The following is a 9945-nucleotide window of genomic DNA, read 5'->3' as shown; positions in this document are numbered from 1 at the left end:
GCAGCTGACTTTCGGGCTTTTGCTATTTAAAATTGCATTTTGTGAAAGTTTCATGGTTTATTTTGTAACATACCATATGCTATATCCCCGTACTGAATGAATAAAGAGAAGACTGGGTGCAGAGGATCTTAGTTCACAGCTGTGCTGGTACTCCAGTATCTCACTTTGACACAAAGGAGGCAACAAAAACATTTGTGTCCCTGAGCCACAGAAGCAGGGATGCAGGAGGTGCCACACCATCCCTGGGAGGTGCTGGGGTGCCAGGAGCTGGTGGGCTCAGGCTGGTGTGGATGAACACAGCTGCTTTGTCTGTCCTGTGCTGCCAGAGCTTTACTGGCGCTGCTCTGTGGTTACAGGTATGGGGGTCCTTCCTGGAAGAGAGGGAGGATTACTGAGGCCTGAGAAAGAAGATTTAACCCTGTTGGGTTGATTTACACTAAAACACAGTCCTTGGCAGGCAGGCAAGGAAATACTACTAGCACAGAGTATGCCTGTGCAATGGAAAGCTCATCATGGCAATACTTATTTTTTATTCACTCTTTTTTTTTTTTTTATAGTCACCATTGTTTTTGTGATGTCTCATTGTACAGGTATTGTCCGTTGCAGCACATCAGGAACAAATATTTTTGAGATATCACAAAAACCATGATGACTATCAATGCTCTGTGACACATTCAGAAAAAATGCTGATTTACCAAATAAGCACCAAGCAGAACTTCATTTTTCTGAATATGTGTTTTGGGGAGTTCAAATCTTGGGCTTTTATGCTGTAGTGGATGTTTCAGTTTTGGAAAATGAGCTGACATTGGGACTTAAGACATAACAGGACGTGCTTGGCTCTGGTGATTCTTGCTGCAACCTTTCTTGGTTCTTCTTTTGTAGACTACCACTGAGTCATGGATGAAGTGTTTTTTCCTATTCTCCTTAAGAGGGATGAGATGATGGATGTGCTGGTCTAGTCCTTGTCTGTCTGCTGCCTCGTCCCCCCTGTCTGGAGAGCTGCAGTTTCTGCTGCCTGGCTATTAGCAGGGATCAGTTTTGCTTGGTGGTGTGCTCCAGAGCCAGTGCTGAAGGAATGGGAGGGAGGGGGAGTGGTCAAAGCAGGTCTGTAGTTGTGCTGTGGTCCTGTGGCACTCACCAGATGGGCAAACTGAGCAGGCACCCAAAAGAGCAATAGCTGGCTCTGTAGAAGATACGAATCTTCTATCCCAGCATTAATCCATGTGAAAACAGCAGCACTTGCTGCCCTAACTTGGCCTTCTTTACCTTCTGGTAAAGTAGCCAGAACCTGCTTGTATCTCTGTTGGCTATTAGCCTGTCCAGAGGGAGGTTCTCAGGCTTCTGGCACAGGCAGTGTGGGAGACAACTAGATAATTTAATTTCTAAACTACAGCTCTGAACCTGTAAGAGGTCAAGTAGGAAACCATGGCTAGCACAAGTCTTTCTTGAGATGCTAGCCAAAATGATGCTATGGGGAAAAGACACTGATTCTGCAACAGATATTCAGGTGCTGATGTGGAGATAAACTCCAGCCCATCAGCTCCCTCCCCATTCTGACAGACAGGTATTATCTCAGTTGTCCTGAAGCCTTGCAAAGGCTTAGAAGTGCTGGGTTTGTGTTTCAAAGTGCAGCCCTCATGGGCAGAGCTCAGAGAGCAGGGCAAGGTGTTCTACCTGCATTCCTTGCAGGTGCCAGCCCTGCAGCGAGCAGCCTGGCATGCCTGGCACCTCCTGATACCCAAACTGGCTGATGGTCACCCTGAAGGACTGAGGGTTTTGTTCCTGTGCTGCAGCTGATAATGTAAGAGGTCTGGCCTCAGGCTTTTGGAAAAGATCAGTTTGTGGCAGCTATCAAGCTCATGAAATACCGCTGCTGGGCAATCCTATCTCATGCTGTGGGAAGAAAGAGGAAGGTTACTCAAAGGAGAGGACAGTAAGAGGCCCTGTGCCAATGATCTGGCCTCCTGGTCTCCTCTGCCAGCCTCATCTCAGAAGAGGGGTGCCAAACCCAACCTTCTCACTCTTCCCCAGCAAAGGGCTCCTTCCCTCCCTGTAGATGGGAGATTACCACAGGACCTTCTCCCATCCTTCCAGCCTGGCTGCCTTGAGCTATGGATCAACAGAAGTGTGGGAGCCTTTCCCTCCCTCAGAGGAGCAGCTTCAGCCTTTACCCCTTTTGAGAGGTGCCAGACCAGCTGCTTGGGGGCCTCTGGTGCTTGCCCCAAACTGAAATTCCCCTCTCTCTGCTACAGCCCCCTCAGCAGAACTGCTCTTCCTTCGTGAGGGGGAGTTGCTTTCTCCTTAAGAACAGCAGGGACACAGGTGAAGGAGCTTTCCCAAAGCATGACATGGCTGCTGCTCCCCTGGACCTTCTGGTGGAGCTGGGAGTGTGTGAAGGGAGGCTGTGAGCAGAAAAGAGCAGGTGTGTGAGGAGCTACCTCATGTCATGATCAAAGCATCTTCCACCTTCTGTCCAGGGCTTCCAGGCTGGGATTTAGGGACAGAGGAGGATGGCAAGGATTAGCTGGGCTGGCCCAGTGAATAAGCCAGGCTCAGTGCATGGGGCATACAGGACGACAGGGCAGCTGAAGAGGATGGGCAGGCATGGAAATGGCTGCTTGAGAAGATGAGCTGGATGACCAGGAAGCAGGATTTGAGTCACAAAACTTTATCACACTCTCAGTCCTGGGGTGTGGCTTTTCTTTCTGTGCAGAACTCCCATCTGAAGTGTGATTTACCCTTTGGGCAGGGGCATGAGTTGTCTGCCTTGCTGGGCCTCTTGCTTCCCCCTCCATTTTTCATCTGAGGACCAGCTGCCTTGTTCTCACCTCCTGTGACACTTCCCATAATTACTGTCTATTCTAGTTTTCCTTTCCTAGAAAATTCCCACTCTGGATGGTTTATTCTTCCTCTTTGAATGACACCTCAGGACTCCACCTATGCACACATCTAAGGGAGGAGAGGGGACTTCCAAGGTGTCCTCATGGCTTCAGAGCATGGCTCCTCATGGTCATGCCTACCCTGAGAAGGCCCTCTCCAGACTGCTTTGCTGTTGGCTGCCTTTGCCAGTGCTGTCAGGAAGGGTTCCTGGCTCTGGAAGGAACCTCCTGGCTGCCTTCTGCCATGGAAAGTGCACAGCCTGTGCCTCCTTCCCTTCCTGAGTCTCACTGGGCGTGCAGTGAACCCTGGGCATGGAGCCCATGGTGCTGTCAGGCCCTGCTAAGGCGGTGTTTGATCCTGCCCACCTGCCTGTCACCAGAATTGGCCCCAGAGAGGTGCCAGAGCCTCGCCTGCCTTTGGTTTGGGCACTATTGTTCGACAGTTTCTGCCTCAGGTGCATCTGAAGCGCAGTTTTGAGATAACAGGAAGAGATAGTGCCACAATGGAGATGCTCATTGGTTGTGTTTCCCACACACTTTTTCTGTCTACATAAAAACAGCAGCCAAGGGTTTCGAGCTGCTGCCTGGCCTCCCACACAAATGCTTGCTTTCATTTCCAGTGCTTTTTTGTGGCATGGGCCAGGCGAGCGAGCACGGTGCCGAGGCAGAGGGCTGCGAGGAGAGACCGTCACTGCTGTCTGCTGAGGTGAACAGCTCTGAAACAACACTGTCTGTAGGCATCTCCAAACTGCATTTCTATGTTTGCCACTCCCTGGCTCAACAGCAGTGAAATGGGGACAGGCAGTAAGGCTGGTGCATTTGGACAGCCAGACCTTGTAGAGGCCACAGGATGAAATGTCTGGGACTGCTGCTCTTAGCAGCCAGAATTAGGCAAACCCCTCTTCCTCTGTCAAAGCCAAAGCGAGCTTTCCCATGAATAATGGCAATGAAATAAATGCTTGTTTGCCAACAAGTTCCTGTGGAAGGGTGCCCTGGTCTCCAGCTTTTCTTTCATAAAACATGCGTGCACATCACGTGCTTCCACGATGGGCTCTTCGCAAAGCCCACATCAGTCCCTTCCCCATTTGGCTGGGTGCCCCAGGGCCCCCTGTGCTTGTTGGCAGGTTTTCTAGAGGATCCTGCTGGGCAGTTCCCAGCAAGGAACTCTGTGCCAGGGCACTGGGGGCTTGCCCTGCTCTGCCTTGGCTTTGCTCTTAGTCCTGACTCATCTCACAGTGACTGGTGTGTCCTGTCTGTCCCTTGTGACTTGACCTGCCCTGAGCAACAGGCACATGGCAAACCAGGGAGAGCAAGGGCAGTAGGCTGGGGATGCTCCTGTGGTGCTCCTATTCATATTCCTGCTGGCAATGGGATTTCTCCTCTTGTATGAGAAGGGAGTACTTGTAGCTATCAGTTTGTGCTGGCACTGCTGTCTTCCTCCACCTCTGCTCTCCTGGAAGTTTTACAGCTGTTCAAGGCACCACCTGAGGGAGCTGTGTCACCAGGAATGGCTGTGCTGAGGGAGCTGTGTCACCAGGAATGGCTGTGCTGAGGGAGCTGTGTCACTGGGAATGGCTGTAATGAGGGAGTTGTGTCACCAGGAATGGCTGTGCTGAGGGAGCTGTGTCACCAGGAATGGCTGTAATGAGAGAGCTGTGTCACCGGGAATGGCTGTGCTGAGGGAGCTGTGTCACCAGGAATGGCTGTGCTGAGGGAGCTGTGTCACCGGGAATGGCTGTGCTGAGGGAGGTGTGTCACCAGGAATGGCTGTAATGAGAGAGCTGTGTCACCAGGAATGGCTGTAATGAGGGAGTTGTGTCACCAGGAATGGCTGTGCTGAGGGAGTTGTGTCACCAGGAATGGCTGTGCTGAGGGAGCTGTGTCACTGGGAATGGCTGTGCTGAGGGAGCTGTGTCACCAGGAATGGCTGTAATGAGAGAGCTGTGTCACCAGGAATGGCTGTAATGAGGGAGTTGTGTCACCAGGAATGGCTGTCCAACACCAGGCTGCACAAACAGCCAGGGTGACTGCAGGGCCCATGTGCTGCAGACACACTGGGCACTGCAGTGATCAATTCCAGTTGGCCTCAGTGATTTCAGCAGCCAGGGCAGCTGTTGTGAATGGCAGAATGAGGATGTGGTTCCTATTGCCAGTATCTCAAACCCAAAATTCAACCAGAAAAACCTCCAGTGCTCTTCTGCTGAGCCTACAGTTTCTACAGACTCTGTTTTTCTTTTAGCCATTTATAAATGACAAAGCTTAAGACAAGACAAGCTTAGCCTAAAGCTACCACTGCAAAAGAGGAACCAAGTAACATGGAAATTTTTAAAAAGCACTGTCAGGAAGGAAACTTGTCTGCACAGCAAGTGACTTGTAGGAGCCTTTAGGCTCTGTAGTGGAAATTAAATGCCAAGGAGTTGATCAGAATCCAAAGTTTTGCAAAGGAAGGTGTGTTTAATAAGGAAGAAGGGTGGAAATAAAAGGTGTCCCCACCATGTTTCTTTCAGATATCTTGCTTAGAAATTCAGGACACAGGTGGGCTGCCTTGTCTGATGCTGAGGAAAACTGCAAATATGTCCCTGACTGTTGCTGCCAAACTACACTCTCTTGTCAGGTTCATTCTTGTCCTTCTCACCCCTCTTCCTTGGCACAGGTACAGTTTGGCTGGGCTATGTTCTAGGGAAAAGAGGGTGGACATGTATGTCTCTGAATATCAAATGTTGCCTGCAGTGGGCCTACCTGTTGATGTTGGGAACATCACATCAGAAAAACTGGGTTTCCCTTAAATTGGAAAACCTCCAAAGTGCATCTCCAAAGAGCCACAGGTGCCAGGGTTAGAGGCAGTGGCAACAGCATGAGGAGGGGCATTTCAAGATGTAGAAGAAATAGGTGTGAATCTCCTTTGTCTCAAAGCATCTGTGCTAGGGAAGAGGGCCTGTGACAGAGCACCTTAGGCAAATGCAGGTGTGATGTCTTACCTAGAGATGAAAAAGAGCACCACAAAGCAGCTGCCTCAACTGACTCAACACACGTGCACACATGTTAAACAGCGAGAACTGCTGGTCCTCTGCTTCTCCTGGAGTCTTGAAGGACACATGCTTCTGAAGGCCTCATGAGAAATAGTACAGAAGAAAGATTTACAGATTGACCCAGAAGGGAAGCAAAAACTCAGCTTCTCCAAGGTGTAAAAGGAAGATGCTGCATCCTTCTGGAAGAAAGTGGCTGCAGGAAGCCAGGATGGAAGAGATGATGCAGATGATATTTCTCTGTGGGCCAGGTGAGGCTTAGCCCAGCTCTGCAGGTGCTGAACCTCTGTGGGCTGAGTCTCAGGGTGGGCACTTGGGCTGGGACACTTGGCCCATCTCCCACGTGGGACCCGGCTACTCTGCTCCTTCTGCCAGCTCCTGGTGCCTCGTGGCTGCGTGAAGAGCGCGCGGGTGCTGTCACGGGGCAGTCGTGTCTCGGAAGCAGAAACTTGTCTGCAGATGGTGTGGTGGCACCCAGCCAGGAGCCCAGGCCATGGATCTCTGCCATGGGTCTCTTGGCAGCTTTGGCAGGCTGAATGTCTACCTGCTGCCACTTTAGGGTCAGCCTTTTGGTCAGCTACAGCCTGGAGTGGGCCGGGGTGGATGCGCTACCTCAAATGTGCCTCTGAAGACACTTCCTGAGGAGGATACGCACAAAGGTACGCACAAAGAATGGGAATTTCATGCTATGTGGGTTCTGGGCTACAGTCTCTGTCTTGGTGAACAGCATGGCTGGAGGGGGGGACACAAGGCTGGACTCATGCTCAAAGGGCAGCTGGACCGGGGAGCTGCTCAGGGAGCTGCTACGACTCGCTGGAGGAGAAGGGGAATTTGTGGGCTGGCCATACAATAAAGACAACAGTTTAGGGATGCAGCACTTGTTAGCCAGCTTGTGGTGCATACCTGTAGGCAGGGGGGGCAGTTTGCAGCACAGAACCATCTAACAGCTCCAGAGCAATGCCCTGTCCTGCAGGATTTGGCCCAGGTGCTTCATTCAGCCAAGCTCTCGGCTGTCTCCAAGGTCAGGAAGGGCAGGCTGCAGGTGCCCTGCCTGCAGCAGCCTGCTTGGTGCTGGTGTGAGCATGGGGTGCACAAGAACATGTTGGTGCTGTCATCTAGTGGGACCACATGAGCACAGCTCAGCCACGGCTCTGTGCCCTTCCTCCCATGCCTTTTACTCCTCCCTTGCCCCAGTTTTCATCCTGACTATTAGGCCTGTATTTTGCAGCCATAAAGCTTTTCCTTGGAATAGGCAGTGTGAGAGCTGTTATTGTTAAAAGCTTCACACACAGTTTATATCAGGCTTGTTTACCACAGGCCAGGCTTAAAGGGAGCTCATCCAAACTCTTGAACTCTGATGGCCCTCACATACTTTCACTCAGTAGAGTGCATTTTGTGCCTGGAGAAGAGATCAGCCCAATGCACAAACTATAATGCTTAACTGCCCATTTAATTAAGATTTTGTTTTGCACCCAGAGAGATACAAGTGATCAAGACTAGAGACTTCTCTTAAGCTCTTGACTCCTGTTACTTGTATTTGAGACACAAATCACTGTTTTCTGCTTGTCATCTTCACAACAATCAGTTTCAGGTTTTGGTTCCTCTTGCAGCTGCTCAGACATGTTCTAACCACTTCCACAACACATGGCAAACGTCCCTGTCTGCTGCCTTGAGATTTCCCAGAGGGTGCTTTGTGAAAACTTGTTTTCCGGAAGACAAAAACCAATGTCAGAGACTCGGAGTTTGGGATGTGTTCAAGGCTGAGTGGCAACAGAAGGGCAGAGGTGGGGCTGGGGCCATGCAGCTCATCTTAGGTCTTTCCTGGCCTCTAATGGCTTTGTCCTGTATGCACCTCCTCGTTCCTCACAAAGCAGAAGGAATCCTGGAACATCTGACACTGCTAATTCTGGGGGAGGAACTGGATGGGGACCACAGCTGGGCAAGGGGCAACGAGGAAGTGAAAGCACTCTCCCCAAATGAGCAGCACTGTCATGTTTTTGTTTTTAAAGATGCAGGGTTTTCTTAACCTTATTTTAAATAGAACTGTAGAACAACCCACGTGCTGTTCTTCGCTACCCTTCCTTCTTGCCCTCCTTTTTTTGGGAAGCACACTAATCTGCAGGTGACGTCTGTGTAAATACAGTTTTTATTTTCTGAAGGATTTCTAACTTTATTTCTCTTACTCTGTTCTGCTGTGCAAATCACTCCTTGCCCCCTGGTTAATTATTCCAGCTCATGGTGTCAGCTGTGGAGGCTGCAGAAACTCAGTGGCACAAGCTGATGGTGAGTAGGGGAAGGTCTTGATGGGATTCTGTTTGCACACATGGGGATGGTGTGGAACCCAAGCAAAAGACCAAAAAAAAAAAGAAAAGAAGAAAAAAAGCAAGGCACAATACTTTGTAATTATAGAATCGTTTATCCCCACCTGGCTCCTCCCTCCTTTCAGGCGGCTGTAGAGTGAGAAGCCCCGAGGAGAAACCCCCGCAAGGCCAGGAGAGGGCACCTGGAAACAACTGTTCTGTGCACTGCTCTGCTGCCGGGCTCTTCCCTTTCCCTTTTTCTTTTTCTTTTCGCCTCCCCCTCGCCCCACCTTTTTTTGCACTAACCCTGCGAGCCGTTTTCATCTTCCTGGGAGCTGGCGGCTTTGTGCCATCAAAGACGAGCACAAAGCAGCGCTCGGTGTGCGGGAAGCAGCCGGCCGCGCCTCTCCCACCCGCATCCCCTCTCCTCCTGCCCCAAATTCTCTCCCCGACTCCACTCACACTCCCATGCTCGCCCCCATATAAAACACAGGGGCACATGCAAGTGTGTTGTCACCACGCAGCAATTCAAGGGACAAAACCTGATTCTTTTTTTTTTTTTTTCTTACTTTCCTCCCGAAAAGCTCTCCCGCAAAACGTGCAGACTTCAGTAAAAGAGCACCTGCGTTCAAACCACGGCAGCGTTTCGAGCTGGGAGAGAAACGCCCCATCTCACTGAGCAAAAACATCAGGCTGGAAGCAGTGCCGGGCCTGGATGTCTTTTTGAGTTGCCACTACACCCTGGCTTTTGGAACACTCGTTGGAACAGGCTGCCCAGGGAAGGCATTGAATCATCATCCCTGGGGGTGTTTAAAAGACCTGTAGATGTGGAGGGAGCTGATTTAGTGGTGGGCTTGGCAGTGCTGAGCTAATGGCTGGACTCGATGATCTCAGAGGGCTTTTCCAACCTAGGTGATTCTGTGACTCATTCTTCGTGTTGATACTGGTGGAATGTTGCTCCCTGAAAATCCAGGTTTTCTGAAGGCTGGAAACACTGATCCATCAGATTTCAAATCAAAGGGGTCAGGCTGGAGAAATGTTCAGAGCCCTGTTGCACTGTGGGGTGGCTGGGAGCAACACCAATTTCAGCCAGATTGTGAAGCTCCTGGCCATTTGTTTGGAGTGAATTTTGACACATGCAAGCACATTGCAGCATCCCTGCCTTGCTTCCCCCTTCTGGGACCGTGAGCATCCCTTGGTCTTTCCTTCTCTCACATGTGCAGAGATGGACTCTTCTCATCCCCAGTCCCCAAACGTGTGTTGTTTCCTCCTCACTTCTCATGGGTGCTTGCAGACTCAGGCATGAAATCTCTACCAGCAAATGCTTTTCACACGCTCTGCTGTGTGGCTTTGCTATGTACACTTACACCCTAATTTCATCACTTCCCTGCACCTCCCTTCCTCAGGTGAACACCCCCTCTCTTAGTCAATGCATGACACAACAAACATTTCATGCTCTATAGCTGTGCCCAGATAGTGCACATGTAATTCACATTACGTGTACATCCTCACTTATTAAGCACAAAGGCACTGCCTGCTCTGTACTAAATTCCTACTACAGACTGTGTGTGTGTATCCAAGCACCTTTTCCATACAATTTCAAGTTAAGAAAAATGTTCATTTTCTTTGCACAGGCTCACACACACACACACACACACACACGTGCTTTCCTCTCTCTGGAAAAGACAAACCTTTGTTGTTAGGCTGTCTTTGCTCCTCTGGTCTTTCTTTCCCTCCTTG

The 9945-nt window shown here is 50.4% G+C and overlaps 1 long non-coding RNA gene across 1 annotated transcript; it reads left to right on the top strand.

Moving 5' to 3' along the window:
- Positions 1-6468: 6468 nt before the first annotated feature.
- Positions 6469-8954, top strand: LOC148184955 (uncharacterized). Its single transcript, XR_015774797.1, has 3 exons — positions 6469-6564; positions 8138-8188; positions 8790-8954. It is a non-coding gene; the product is annotated as an uncharacterized LOC148184955 (long non-coding RNA).
- The last annotated feature ends 991 nt before the right edge of the window (positions 8955-9945 follow it).

This window comes from Pseudopodoces humilis, chromosome 2, assembly GCF_049639895.1.
Source record: "Pseudopodoces humilis isolate 2021_Gansu_Grassland_sample_001 chromosome 2, ASM4963989v1, whole genome shotgun sequence".
Classification (NCBI taxonomy): Eukaryota; Metazoa; Chordata; class Aves; order Passeriformes; family Paridae; genus Pseudopodoces; species Pseudopodoces humilis.
This window is presented reverse-complemented; position numbering and strand designations above follow the sequence as displayed.